The 16,015-nt window shown below is 48.6% G+C and overlaps 1 pseudogene; it reads right to left on the bottom strand.

The window, feature by feature from the left end:
* The window catches only part of LOC123733258 (sodium-dependent dopamine transporter-like), a 26,176-nt pseudogene extending 10,192 nt beyond the window's left edge, over positions 1–15,984 (bottom strand).
* Positions 15,985–16,015: the final 31 nt, after the last annotated feature.

Below are 16,015 nucleotides of genomic sequence, written 5' to 3'. Positions count from 1 at the left end.
TTTCTCTCTCTCTCTCTCTCTGTCTCTCTCTCTCTCTCTCTCTCTCTGTCTCTCATTCTCTGTCTCTCAGTCTCCCAATCTTTCTCTTTCTCTCACTCCTTCCTGTCCCCCCTATCTCTCTGTCTCTCCCCCCTCTCCCCCAGTCTTACCTGAGGCTCACAGAGTCGTAGGAAGTCGACGCTGAGGTAGGCCTTAATGCCATCCATGGCTCCAGGGAGGGTGACACCACGCAGCAGCAGGACAGTCAGGACCACGTAGGGCATGGTGGCTGTGATCCACACCACCTGCACAGGAACACATGGACTCAACAACCTGGCCCACTCTGTTCTATACACATGGACTCAACAACCTGGCCCATCTCTGTTCTGTTCTATACACATGGACTCAACAACCTGGCCCATCTCTGTTCTGTTCTATACACATGGACTCAACAACCTGGCCCATCTCTGTTCTGTTCTATACACATGGACTCAACAACCTGGCCCATCTCTGTTCTGTTCTATACACATGGACTCAACAACCTGGCCCACTCTGTTCTGTTCTATACACATGGACTCATAACCTGGCCCATCTCTGTTCTGTTCTACACACATGGACTCAACAACCTGGCCCACTCTATTATGTTCTAGGCCAGGACTTAATACCCTGCTCATAAAGCTACAGGTAGTGGCCCTGTTCTGGTGTTCTGTTCTGCTCACTGGGCCAGGCCAGAGCTTTAATATCCAGAACGAGTGGACATTTTATGACAAACGAACCACATTTGAGACAGATGTACATTTATGTACCCTGAAACATTTACATATGGAGCCATCACAGATTTGGATGCTGAGGACCGTGGCAGCCATCTTACAAAATGTCAGTCAACAGTGACACAATTTCACTATTTTTAGATAAAAGTACTACATTTCAGCAAAGAGATATATTTATGTACACTTAAAATAGGTTGATATGGAGCCACTACAGATTCAGAGGGCCACCTACCTTCCCTGAGGTCTTGACCCCCTTCCAGAGGCTGAAGTACAGAACCACGATGACCACAGCTAGACAGGATGTCAGCTGCCAACGAGGCAGTCCCAGGTCAGCTATACCCTCACTGTCCTGTAGGTGGAGCACCCCACGCCTGGAACATAACAGTTATAACAGGTTATAACAATTAATCAACTAACAGCTAGGTAACTAACAGACCCAGGTCAGCTATACCCACACTGTCCTGTAGGTGGAGCACCCCACGCCTGGAACATAACAGTTATAACAGGTTATAACAACTAATCAACTAACAGCTAGGTAACTAACAGACCCAGGTCAGCTATACCCTCACTGTCCTGTAGGTGGAGCACCCCACGCCTGGAACATAACAGTTATAACAGGTTATAACAACTAATCAACTAACAGCTAGGTAACTAACAGACCCAGGTCAGCTATACCCTCACTGTCCTGTAGGTGGAGCACCCCACGCATGGAACATAACAGTTATAACAGGTTATAACAACTAATCAAGTAACAGCTAGGTAACTAACAGACCCAGGTCAACTATACCCTCACTGTCCTGTAGGTGGAGCACCCCACACCTGGAACATAACAGTTATAACAGGTTATAACAATTAATAAACTAACAGCTAGGTAACTAACAGACCCAGGTCAGCTATACCCTCACTGTCCTGTAGGTGGAGCACCCCACGCATGGAACATAACAGTTATAACAGGTTATAACAATTAATAAACTAACAGCTAGGTAACTAACAGACCCAGGTCAGCTATACCCTCACTGTCTTGTAGGTGGAGCACCCCACGCCTGGAACATAACAGTTATAACAGGTTATAACAACTAACAACCTACAACTAAAAACACAGCACACTGTTACCAATGACTAACCACAACAACTAACTAACAACCTATAACTAACAACACATCATACTAAGTGGAGAAACACTGCAGTAACTATCAACTAAGAATGAAGAGAAGAGAAGAAGTAGAAGAAGAGGTAGAAGTAGAAGAAGTAGAATAATAGGAAAAGGAGAAGAAGTAGAAGAAGTAGAAGTAGTAGAAGTAGAAGAAGTAGTAGAAGTAGAAGAAGAAGAAGAAGTAGTAGAAGTAGAAGAAGAAGAAGAAGTAGTAGAAGTAGAAGAAGAAGTAGTAGTAGTAGAAGAAGAAGAAGAAGTAGTAGTAGAAGAAGAAGTAGTAGAAGTAGAAGAAGAAGAAGAAGAAGTAGTAGAAGAAGAAGAAGAAGTAGTAGAAGTAGTAGAAGAAGAAGAAGAAGAAGTAGTAGAAGTAGAAGAAGTAGTAGAAGTAGAACAAGAAGAAGAAGTAGAAGTAGAAGAAGAAGAAGTAGTAGTAGAAGAAGAAGAAGAAGAAGTAGTAGAAGTAGAAGAAGTAGTAGAAGTAGAACAAGAAGAAGAAGTAGAAGAAGTAGAAGAAGAAGAAGAAGTAGTAGTAGTAGTAGAAGAAGAAGAAGAAGTAGTAGAAGTAGAAGAAGTAGTAGAAGTAGAAGAAGAAGAAGTACTAGTAGTAGAAGAAGAAGAAGAAGTAGTAGAAGTAGAAGAAGAAGAAGAAGAAGTAGTAGAAGAAGAAGAAGAAGAAGAAGTAGTAGCAGTAGAAGAAGAAGAAGAAGAAGTAGTAGAAGTAGTAGAAGTAGAAGAAGAAGTAGTAGAAGTAGTAGAAGAAGAAGAAGAAGTAGTAGAAGTAGAAGAAGAAGTAGTAGTAGTAGAAGAAGAAGAAGAAGAAGTAGTAGAAGTAGTAGAAGAAGAAGAAGAAGTAGTAGAAGTAGAAGAAGAAGTAGTAGTAGTAGAAGAAGAAGAAGAAGAAGTAGTAGAAGTAGAAGAAGAAGTAGTAGTAGTAGAAGAAGAAGAAGAAGAAGAAGTAGTAGAAGTAGAAGAAGAAGAAGTAGTAGTAGAAGAAGAAGAAGAAGAAGAAGTAGTAGAAGTAGAAGAAGAAGAAGAAGAAGTAGTAGCAGTAGTAGAAGAAGAAGAAGAAGTAGTAGAAGTAGAAGAAGAAGTAGTAGTAGAAGAAGAAGAAGAAGAAGTAGTAGAAGTAGAAGAAGTAGTAGAAGTAGAAGAAGAAGAAGTAGTAGTAGTAGAAGAAGAAGAAGAAGTAGTAGAAGTAGAAGAAGAAGAAGAAGAAGTAGTAGAAGAAGAAGAAGAAGTAGTAGCAGTAGAAGAAGAAGAAGAAGAAGTAGTAGAAGTAGAAGAAGAAGAAGAAGAAGTAGTAGAAGTAGAAGAAGAAGAAGAAGAAGTAGTAGAAGTAGAAGAAGAAGAAGAAGTAGTAGTAGAAGAAGAAGAAGAAGAAGTAGTAGAAGTAGAAGAAGAAGTAGTAGAAGAAGAAGAAGAAGAAGTAGTAGAAGTAGAAGAAGAAGTAGTAGTAGTAGAAGAAGAAGAAGAAGAAGAAGTAGTAGAAGTAGAAGAAGAAGAAGAAGAAGTAGTAGAAGTAGTAGAAGAAGAAGAAGAAGTAGTAGAAGTAGAAGAAGAAGTAGTAGTAGAAGAAGAAGAAGAAGTAGTAGAAGTAGAAGAAGAAGTAGTAGTAGTAGAAGAAGAAGAAGAAGAAGTAGTAGAAGTAGAAGAAGAAGAAGAAGAAGTAGTAGAAGTAGTAGAAGTAGAAGAAGAAGTAGTAGAAGTAGTAGAAGTAGAAGAAGTAGTAGAAGTAGTAGAAGTAGAAGAAGAAGTAGTAGAAGTAGTAGTAGTAGTAGAAGTAGTAGTAGTAGTAGAAGAAGAAGAAGTAGTAGTAGTAGAAGAAGAAGAAGAAGAAGTAGTAGAAGTAAAAGAAGAAGAAGAAGAAGAGGATACCTTTGTGTCAACTGAATGGCCTTGACTCAGACTAGATGAAATTGCTCCCAGGTGGAGATAAAGATAGTGACTGCCTGTCTGTCCATGACTCCATGACAGGCCTGAATTGTCAAAACAAACCGCCTTTGCTAAAAATATGAGACACCTGTTAATCTAACAAGAACACTGGATACAGTGTCTCCATGGACGACCAGGAGTATGAAGACATGGATACAGTATCTCCATGGACGACCAGGAGTATGAAGACATGGATACAGTATCTCCATGGACGACCAGGAGTATAGACACATGGATACAGTATCTCCATGGACGACCAGGAGTATGAAGACATGGATACAGTATCTCCATGGACGACCAGGAGTATAGACACATGGATACAGTATCTCCATGGACGACCAGGAGTATAGACACATGGATACAGTATCTCCATGGACGACCAGGAGTATGAAGACATGGATACAGTATCTCCATGGACGACCAGGAGAATGAAGACATGGATACAGTATCTCCATGGACGACCAGGAGAATGAAGACATGGATACAGTATCTCCATGGACGACCAGGAGAATGAAGACATGGATACAGTATCTCCATGGACGACCAGGAGTATGAAGACATGGATACAGTATCTCCATGGACGACCAGGAGAATGAAGACATGGATACAGTATCTCCATGGACGACCAGGAGAATGAAGACATGGATACAGAATCTCCATGGACGACCAGGAGTATGAAGACATGGATACAGTATCTCCATGGACGACCAGGAGAATGAAGACATGGATACAGTATCTCCATGGACGACCAGGAGAATGAAGACATGGATACAGTATCTCCATGGACGACCAGGAGTATAGACACATGGATACAGTATCTCCATGGACGACCAGGAGTATAGACACATGGATACAGTATCTCCATGGACGACCAGGAGTATAGACACATGGATACAGTATCTCCATGGACGACCAGGAGAATGAAGACATGGATACAGTATCTCCATGGACGACCAGGAGTATGAAGACATGGATACAGAATCTCCATGGACGACCAGGAGAATGAAGACATGGATACAGTATCTCCATGGACGACCAGGAGTATGAAGACATGGATACAGTATCTCCATGGACGACCAGGAGAATGAAGACATGGATACAGTATCTCCATGGACGACCAGGAGAATGAAGACATGGATACAGTATCTCCATGGACGACCAGGAGTATGAAGACATGGATACAGTATCTCCATGGACGACCAGGAGTATGAAGACATGGATACAGTATCTCCATGGACGACCAGGAGAATGAAGGTATGGATACACATAGACCAGGATGTGAACCTCTGGCTCTCTCAGGCACAATGTCTTCTGGGTCCAGGTTTCAAATAAAGTCTGATTATGAATGTGCACATTTGTGTAATTTAATGCCAAAGAGAGAAAAAGGTGAAGCTGGTCCCTCTCAAAATGCCCATACTTGACATGAACAAAGCAACAATACTTTAAGAAAGAAGTCAACAGTCTCTGTTCAGACTTGGATCTAGAGACGAAACACAAGACTCACTCAAAGTACTCGGCTGCGGGGGGTGGACTTGTGTGTGTCGTTGAGGGAGTTGTTGAAGGCCCAGAGGTCCGAGCAGTTGGGGCTGTTCCAGGTGTTGTTGCAGTGGACCCAGGGTAGCTCCCCGGTGAAGGAAGAGAACAGGTAGAACAGGGCCCAGGCTATAATCACGTTGTAGTAGAAGCCCACATACAGACTGATCAGGATCACTGTGAAACCAACACCTGGGGAAAAGGCGAAAGGTGAAAGGTCATAGTTCAAGATCACAATGGTTTAGAATACAGGCTCAGACTATAGCAGAGGTAGACAGAAAACACAAAACAGGGCAAAATATCACAGTAAATAATTGATATCAGCTGGAAGTATCACAAAGGCCAAAGGTCATATCTGCTCCTGGATACCTCAAATAAAACCACCTACTTTGAACGTCAACACTCTAAATTCTTACATATTTACATAATACTTCACAAGTAAACTAGGCAGAAGACTTGATAACACAGAATTTAAAGAGCGCTTAAAAAAATAACAAGACAAACTTTCTAAAGGTTGGCCTCTGCGGTCTCCTCTCTACGCTTTATTTATCCCCAGATCTGCCCTTTCTGTGCATTTAGCACCGTGTCCACGCTCTACTGTTCACTTTCATCATAACCTTTAGGACTAACTGGTGTCCATCTCTTTCATTCTGATGGCGATATGATGTCCTGGCTCTTTTTCATCTAGAAGAAGTGATATTTATTGAGGCAGAATCATTAGCATCACCAGTGATCATGTCGTCTTTTCAAAACATTGATCGTTAGGAAAAATAAATATGTGGATCAGATGTAATTGCAGCGATTCCCTGTTGAGTGACAGCTGCTATTCTCTCTGTCTCAGCTAGGGGGCTGGGTGCATGTGAGACTGCTGATTAAAACGTTAACATCCAATACTGACACTCAGTCAGGGACACTAAGATAGAGACAGATAGACTGGCGGATGGATGAAAGGATAGATGGCTGGATGGCTGGATGGATGGATGGCTGGGTGGGTGGCTGGATGGATGGATGGATGGATGGATGGCTGGATGGATGGGTGGTTGGCTGGATGGCTGGATGGCTGGCTGGGTGGGTGGTTGGCTGGATGAATGGCTGGATGGATGGATGGCTGGGTGGGTGGTTGGCTGGATGAATGGCTGGATGGCTGGATGGCTGGGTGGGTGGTTGGGTGGGTGGCTGGGTGGTTGGCTGGGTGGGTGGGTGGATGGGTGGCTGGATGGATGGCGGGGGTGGGTGGTTGGGCGGGTGGGTGGGTGGGTGGGTGGGTGGTTGGATGGATGGAAAGACCGACTGCCTTCAAACTTGGTTTGATGTTATCATCTATGCACAGCCACTAATAACTATACCTACATGTACATATTACCTCAACTAACCGGGTGCCCCCACACATTGACTCTGTACCGGTACCCCCTGTATATAGCCTCCACATTGACTCTGTACCAGTACCCCCTGTATATAGCCTCCACATTGACTCTGTACCGGTCCCCCTATATAAAGCCTCCACATTGACTCTGTACTGGTACCCCCCCTGTATATAGTCTCCACATTGACTCTGTCCGGTACCCCCTGTATATAGTCTCCACATTGACTCTGTACCAGTACCCCCTGTATATAGCCTCCACATTGACTCTGTACCGTACACCCTGTATATAGCCTCCACATTGACTCTGTACCGTACCCCCTGTATATAGTCTCGCTATTGTTATTTACTGCTGCTCTTTAATTACTTGTTTTATTTCTTATTCTTATCCGTATTTCTTTTAACTGCATTGTTGGTTAGGGACTCGTAAGTAAGCATTTCACTGTGAGGTCTACTACACCTGTTGTATTCAGCATTTCTCTGTAAGGTCTACTACACCTGTTGTATTCAGCATTTCACTGTAAGGTCTACTACACCTGTTGTATTCAGCATTTCACTGTAAGGTCTACAACATCTGTTGTATTCAGCATTTCACTGTAAGGTCTACTACACCTGTTGTATTCAGCATTTCACTGTAAGGTCTACTACACCTGTTGTATTCAGCATTTCACTGTAAGGTCTACACCTGTTGTATTCAGCATTTCACTGTAAGGTCTACTACACCTGTTGTATTCAGCATTTCACTGTAAGGTCTACTACACCTGTTGTATTCAGCATTTCACTGTAAGGTCTACTACACCTGTTGTATTCAGCATTTCACTGTAAGGTCTACTACACCTGTTGTATTCAGCATTTCACTGTAAGGTCTACACCTGTTGTATTCGGGCGCATGTGACTAATAAAATTTGTTTTGATTTGATTAAAAACAGAAACACCATTGAAACAAGGACTTTACCTCACTACGTTACACTGAAACCTTTAAGTGGAGAGACTATGAAACCTCCCCCAGAAAGTAAACACATTAAATAGTGACAGATCAACAACAGCAGATCAATGTCCAGGCACCGCCTGCAGCACCGTGGTTATGATGGAGGAAGGGGTCCAGAGCACCGTCTGCAGCACCGTGGTTATGATGGAGGAGGGAGGGGGGTCCAGAGCACCGTCTGCAGCACCGTGGTTATGATGGGGGGGGGTCCAGAGCACCGCCTGCAGCACCGTGGTTATGATGGAGGAGGGGGGGTCCAGAGCACCATCTGCAGCACCGTGGTTATGATGGAGGAGGAGGGTGGTCAGAGCACCGTCTGCAGCACCGTGGTTATGATGGAGGGGTCCAGAGCACCGCCTGCAGCAGAGGTTATGATGGAGGAGGGGGGTCCAGAGCACCATCTGGCACCGTGGTTATGATGGAGGAGGAGGGGGTCCAGAGCACCGTCTGCAGCACCGTGGTGATGATGGAGGAGGGGGGGCCAGAGCACCGTCTGCAGCACCGTGGTTATGATGGAGGGAGGGAGGGGGGTCCAGAGCACCGTCTGCAGCACCGTGTGGTTATGATGGAGGGGGGTTGGTCCAGAGCACCGTCTGCAGCACCGTGGTTATGATGGAGGAGGGGGGTCCAGAGCACCGTCTGCAGCACCGTGGTTATGATGGAGGAGGGAGGGGTCCAGAGCACCGTCTGCAGCACCGTGGTTATGATGGAGGGGGGTCCAGAGCACCGCCTGCAGCACCGTGGTTATGATGGAGGAGGGGTCCAGAGCACCATCTGCAGCACCGTGGTTATGATGGAGGAGGAGGGGGTCCAGAGCACCGTCTGCAGCACCGTGGTTATGATGGTAGAGAGGGGGGGGTCCAGAGCACCGTCTGCAGCACCGTGGTTATGATGGAGGAGGGGGTCCAGAGCACCATCTGCAGCACCGTGGTTATGATGGAGGAGGGGTCCAGAGCACCGCCTGCAGCACCGTGGTTATGATGGAGGAGGGGGTCCAGAGCACCGTCTGCAGCACCGTGGTTATGATGGAGGAGGGGGGTTCCAGAGCACCGTCTGCAGCACCGTGGTTATGATGGAGGAGGGGGGGTCCAGAGCACCGTCTGCAGCACCGTGGTTATGATGGGGAGGGGGTCCAGAGCACCGTCTGCAGCACCGTGGTTATGATGGAGGAGGGGGGTCCAGATTACCGTCTGGCACCGTGGTTATGATGGCGGAGGGGGTCAGAGCACCGTCTGCAGCACCGTGGTTATGATGGAAGGGGGTCCAGAGCACCGTCTGCAGCACCGTGGTTAATGATGGAGGGGGGGTCCAGAGCACCGTCTACAGCACCGTGGTTATGATGGAGGGTCCAGAGCACCGTCTGCAGCACCGTGGTTGTGATGGAGGTGGGGTCAGAGCACCGCCTGCAGCACCGTGGTTATGATGGAGGAGGAGGGGGGGTCCAGAGCACCGTCTGCAGCACCGTGGTTATGATGGAGGGGGGTCCAGAGCACCGCCTGCAGCACCGTGGTTAAGATGGAGGAGGGGTCCAGAGCACCATCTGCAGCACCGTGGTTATGATGGAGGAGGAGGGGGGTCCAGAGCACCGTCTGCAGCACCGTGGTTATGATGGAGGAGGGGGTCCAGAGCACCGTCTGCAGCACCGTGGTTATGATGGAGGAGGGAGGGGGTCCAGAGCACGTCTGCAGCACCGTGGTTATGATGGAGGGGGGGTCCAGAGCACCGTCTGCAGCACCGTGGTTATGATGGAGGAGGGGGGTCCAGAGCACCGTCTGCAGCACCGTGGTTATGATGGAGGAGGAGGGGTCCAGAGCACCGTCTGCAGCACCGTGGTTATGATGGAGGGGGGGGTCCAGAGCACCGCCTGCAGCACCGTGGTTATGATGGAGGAGGGGGTTCAGGCACCATCTGCAGCACCGTGGTTATGATGGAGGAGGGGGGGTCCAGAGCACCGTCTGCAGCACCGTGGTTATGATGGAGGAGGGGGGGTCCAGAGCACCGTCTGCAGCACCGTGGTTATGATGGAGGAGGGGGGGTCCAGAGCACCATCTGCAGCACCGTGGTTATGATGGAGGAGGAGGGGGGTCCAGAGCACCGTCTGCAGCACCGTGGTTATGATGGAGGAGGGGGGGTCCAGAGCACCGTCTGCAGCACCGTGGTTATGATGGAGGAGGGAGGGGGTCCAGAGCACCGTCTGCAGCACCGTGGTTATGATGGAGGAGGGAGGGGTCCAGAGCACCGTCTGCAGCACCGTGGTTATGATGGAGGGGGGGGTCCAGAGCACCGCCTGCAGCACCGTGGTTATGATGGAGGAGGGGGGGTTCAGAGCACCATCTGCAGCACCGTGGTTATGATGGAGGAGGAGGGGGTCAGAGCACCGTCTGCAGCACCGTGGTTATGATGGAGGGGGGGTCCAGAGCACCGCCTGCAGCACCGTGGTTATGATGGAGGAGGGGGGGTCCAGAGCACCATCTGCAGCACCGTGGTTATGATGGAGGAGGAGGGGGGTCCAGAGCACCGTCTGCAGCACCGTGGTTATGATGGAGGAGGGGGGGTCCAGAGCACCGTCTGCAGCACCGTGGTTATGATGGGAGGGAGGGGGGTCCAGAGCACCGTCTGCAGCACCGTGGTTATGATGGAGAGGGGGTCCAGAGCACCGTCTGCAGCACCGTGGTTATGATGGAGGAGGGAGGGGTCCAGAGCACCGTCTGCAGCACCCGTGGTTATGATGGAGGGGGGGTCCAGAGCACCGCCTGCAGCACCGTGGTTATGATGGAGGAGGGGGTTCAGAGCACCATCTGCAGCACCGTGGTTATGATGGAGGAGGAGGGGGGTCCAGAGCACCGTCTGCAGCACCGTGGTTATGATGGAGGGGGGGTCCAGAGCACCGCCTGCAGCACCGTGGTTATGATGGAGGAGGGGGGGTCCAGAGCACCATCTGCAGCACCGTGGTTATGATGGAGGAGAGGGGGGTCCAGAGCACCGTCTGCAGCACCGTGGTTATGATGGAGGAGGGGGGGTCCAGAGCACCGTCTGCAGCACCGTGGTTATGATGGAGGAGGGAGGGGGGTCCAGAGCACCGTCTGCAGCACCGTGGTTATGATGGGGGGGGTCCAGAGTACCGTCTGCAGCACCGTGGTTATGATGGAGGAGGGGGTCCAGAGCACCGTCTGCAGCACCGTGGTTATGATGGAGGAGGGAGGGGTCCAGAGCACCGTCTGCAGCACCGTGGTTATGATGGAGGGGGGGGTCCAGAGCACCGCCTGCGCACCGTGGTTATGATGGAGGAGGGGGGTCCAGAGCACCATCTGCAGCACCGTGGTTATGATGGAGGAGGAGGGGGGTCCAGAGCACCGTCTGCAGCACCGTGGTTATGATGGAGGAGGGGGGGGTCCAGAGCACCGTCTGCAGCACCGTGGTTATGATGGAGGAGGGGGGTCCAGAGCACCGTCTGCAGCACCGTGGTTATGATGGAGGAGGGGTCCAGAGCACCGTCTGCAGCACCGTGGTTATGATGGAGGAGGGGGTCCAGAGCACCGTCTGCAGCACCGTGGTTATGATGGAGGAGGGGGTTCCAGAGCACCGTCTGCAGCACCGTGGTTATGATGGAGGGGGGGTCCAGAGCACCGTCTGCAGCACCGTGGTTATGATGGAGGGTCCAGAGCACCGTCTGCAGCACCGTGGTTATGATGGAGGGGGGTCCAGAGCACCGCCTGCAGCACCGTGGTTATGATGGAGGAGGAGGGGGGTCCAGAGCACCGTCTGCAGCACCGTGGTTATGATGGAGGGGGGGGTCCAGAGCACCGCCTGCAGCACCGTGGTTATGATGGAGGAGGGGGGGTCCAGAGCACCATCTGCAGCACCGTGGTTATGATGGAGGAGGAGTGGGGGTCCAGAGCACCGTCTGCAGCACCGTGGTTATGATGGAGGAGGGGGGGTCCAGAGCACCGTCTGCAGCACCGTGGTTATGATGGAGATGGGAGGGGGGTCCAGAGCACCGTCTGCAGCACCGTGGTTATGATGGAGGGGGGGTCCAGATCACCGTCTGCAGCACCGTGGTTATGATGGAGGAGGGGGGTCCAGAGCACCGTCTGCAGCACCGTGGTTATGATGGAGGAGGGGGGGTCCAGAGCACCGTCTGCAGCACCGTGGTTATGATGGAGGGGGGGTCCAGAGCACCGCCTGCAGCACCGTGGTTATGATGGAGGAGGGGGTTCAGAGCACCATCTGCAGCACCGTGGTTATGATGGAGGGAGGGGGTCCAGAGCACCGTCTGCAGCACCGTGGTTATGATGGAGGAGGGGGTCCAGAGCACCGTCTGCAGCACCGTGGTTATGATGGAGGAGGGGGGTCCAGAGCACCATCTGCAGCACCGTGGTTATGATGGTGGAGGGGTCCAGAGCACCGCCTGCAGCACCGTGGTTATGATGGAGGAGGGGGTCCAGAGCACCGTCTGCAGCACCGTGATAATGATGGAGGAGGGGGGTTCCAGAGCACCGTCTGCAGCACCGTGGTTATGATGGAGGAGGGGGGGTCCAGAGCACCGTCTGCAGCACCGTGGTTATGATGGAGAGGGGGGTCCAGAGCACCGCCTGCAGCACCGTGGTTATGATGGAGGAGGGGGGTCCAGAGCACCGTCTGCAGCACCGTGGTTATGATGAGGAGGGGTGGTCCAGATTACCGTCTGCAGCACCGTGGTTATGATGGAGGAGGGGTGTCCAGAGCACCGTCTGCAGCACCGTGGTTATGATGGAGGGGGGTCCAGATAACCGTCTGCAGCACCGTGGTTATGATGGAGGGGGAGTCCAGATTACCGTCTGCAGCACCGTGGTTATGATGGGTGGGGGGTGTTAGAACGTGACAGAGAAGGTCACATTTCTTCTTTTGACACTTGTCATGTTAATTGGATGGTTTCCGCTCACCGGAGTGTTTATCGATGTGTTGGAAAGTACGGGAAGATTGGCCCAAAATGGGTTTATCACCAAAGACAGAGAGACTCTAAAAGCCAATTTTCAGTCTTCCATCTGACTGGCGTTGTTTGGGTATAAACAATGGTAGTTATCTTAACACACACACACACACACACACACACACACACACACACACACACACACACACACACACACACACACACACACACACACACACACACACACACACACACACACACACACACACACACACACACACACTCTCTCTCTCTGTCTCTCTCTCCTACCTTTGAATATGGGGCAGATCTTCCAGACGCCAGCAGCGCCCTCTCTGTTGTATTGTCCCAGAGCCAGTTCCATATAGAACAGAGGCATGCCTGCTATCACCATGAAGAACAGGTAGGGCACCAGGAAGCTCCTACAGGGAATAGAGAGACATAAGGCTACATTAAAGCTTCATAACACATACAGTACATAGCATATTCATAACAAGGTAGGGCTCCTACAGGGAATAGAGAGACATAAGGCTACATTAAGGCTTCATAACACATACAGTACATAGCATATTCATAACAATACAACATTCTATCACCATAAAGAACAGGTAGGGCACCAGGAACGCTCCTACAGGGAATAGAGAGACATAAGGCTACATTAAGGCTTCATAACACATACAGTACATAGCATATTCATAACAATACAACATTCTATCACCATGAAGAACAGGTAGGGCACCAGGAACGCTCCTACAGGGGACAGAGACACAGGACAGGATGACATGACATAGTATATACATAATGCCTTCATAACACATAGCCTATACATAGCGGTATCACCATGAAGAACAGGTAGGGCACCAGGAACGCTCATATAGAGGACAGAGAGAGTACCTACATAATGGCTTTATAACACAGTCATAACCTATACATAAGCAATTCATAAGCATGTCTGCTATCTGCATGAAGAACTGGTAGGGCACCAGGAACGCTCCTATACGGCACAGGGCTTCATAAGGCGCATAAGGGCTTCATAACACAGGCATAACCATACTTAGAGCATTGATAGGAACAGGTAGGGGACCAGGAAAGCTTATTTTGAAGGCAGAGGGACAGGACAGGATGAATGACATAGTCTTGCCCGGCCATCCTTTCCATTCTGATCTAGTTGAGCCTGAGAGTCTGAGGCTAGACATGACAATACATGACAATAACGGTAGGGACATCTTATTTAAATGGAACCTACTTAAGGGCTTCATTAAACATTCATTACCATGCATAGCACATTCATATGCATGTATGATGAAATTGAATTGAAATTGAATTGAACCAACATCCTGCAAAATAATGAAAATGCAAGAACAAAATGCTATACTGTTATTTGACCAACTCAGTTAGCGTTCTGTGTTAAACAACCGTAATAGGTGGAACTAATTGTTGTAGACAATCAGCAGTTTGATCAGCTGGGGAGATCTCTTTAATCTTTAAAGGGTAAGGTCTCACACACCCCATCATCCCTACCGCCTGCTCAAACACACATAGATAAGGATTCATCATCCTCTCTCTCTCTCTCTCTCTCTCTCTCTCTCTCTCTCTCTCTCTCTCTCTCTGTCTCTCTCTCTCTCTCTCTCTCTCTCTGTCTCCCTGTCTCTCTGTCTCTCTCTCTGTCTCCCTGTCTCTCTGTCTCTCTCTCTGTCTCTCTCTCTCTGTCTCTCTCTCTCTCTCTCTCTCTCTCTCTCTCTCTCTCTCTCTCTCTCTCTCTCTCTCTCTCTTCTCTCTCTCTCTCTCTCTTCTCAATTCAATTCAATTCAAGGGGCTTTATTGGCATGGGAAACATATGTTTACATTGTCAAAGCAAGTGAAATGGATAAACAAAAGTCAAATAAACAATAAAAATGAACAATAAACATTACACTCACAGAAGTTCCAAAATAATAAAGACATTTCAAATGTCATATTATGTATATATACAGTGTTGTAACGATGTGCAAATGGTTAAAGTACAAAAGGGAAAATAAATAAACATAAATATGGGTTGTATTTACAATGGTGTTTGTTCTTCACTGGTTGACCTTTTCTTGTGGCAACAGGTCACAAATCTTGCTGCTGTGATGTCACACTGTGGTATTTCACCCAGTAGATATGGGAGTTTATCAAAATTGGATTTGTGTCTGTTTAATCTGAGGGAAATATGTGTCTCTAATATGGTCGTACATTTGGCAGGAGGTTAGGAAGTGCAGCTCAGTTTCCACCTCATTTTGTGGACAGTGTGCACATAGCCTGTCTTCTCTTGAAAGTCAGGTCTGCCTACGGCGACATTTCTCAATAGCAAGGCTATGCTCACTGAGTCTGTACATAGTCAAAGCTTTCCTTAAGTTTGGGTCAGTCACAGTAGTCAGGTATTCTGCCACTGTGTACTCTCTGTTTAGGGCCAAATAGCATTTTAGTTTGCTTTGATTTTCTGTTAATTCTTTCCAATGTCTCACGTAATTATCTTTTGTTTTCTCATTATTTGGTTGGTTCTAATTGTGTTGCTGTCCTGGGGCTCTGTGGGGTCTGTTTGTGTTTGTGAACAGAGCCCCAGGACCAGCTTGCTTCTCCAGGTTCATCTCTCTGTAGGTGATGGATTTCTTATGGATGGTTTGGGGAATCACTTCCTTTTAGGTGGTTGTAGAATTTAATGTCTATTTTCTGGATTTTGAAATGTAGTGGGTATAATTAGCGGACACCAGACCTCACAACCATAAAGGGCAATGGGTTCTATAACTGATTCAAGTATTTTTAGCCAAATCCTAATTGGTATGTCGAATTGATGGCATAGAAGGGCCTTCTTGCCTTGTATCTCAGATCGTTCACAGCTTTGTGGAAGTTACCTGTGGTGCTGATGTTTAGGCCGAGGTATGTATAGTTTTTTGTGTGCTCTAGGACAACGGTGTCTAGATGGAATTTGTATTTGTGGTCCTGGCGACTGGACCTTTTTTGGAACACCATTATTTTTGTCTTACTGATTTACTGTCAAGGCCCAGGTCTGACAGAATCTGTGCAGAATATCTCTCTCTTTCTTTGTCTTTCTCTCCATCTCTCTTTCTCTCTCCCTCCCTCCATCTCACCTCCTCCGTTCTTATAACAGAGATAGGGGAACCTCCACACACTCCCTCCCTCCATCTCACCTCCTCCGTTCTTATAACAGAGATAGGGGAACCTCCACACACTCCCTCCCTCCATCTCACCTCCTCCGTTCTTATAGCAGAGATAGGGGAACCTCCACACACTCCCTCCCTCCATCTCACCTCCTCCGTTCTTATAGCAGAGATAGGGGAACCTCCACACACTCCCTCCCTCCATCTCACCTCCTCCGTTCTTATAACAGAGATAG

Source organism: Salmo salar, chromosome ssa02 (assembly GCF_905237065.1).
Source record: "Salmo salar chromosome ssa02, Ssal_v3.1, whole genome shotgun sequence".
Lineage (NCBI taxonomy): Eukaryota > Metazoa > Chordata > Actinopteri > Salmoniformes > Salmonidae > Salmo > Salmo salar.
The sequence above is the reverse complement of the archived record's forward strand: the minus strand, read 5'-3'. Positions and strand labels throughout refer to the sequence as shown.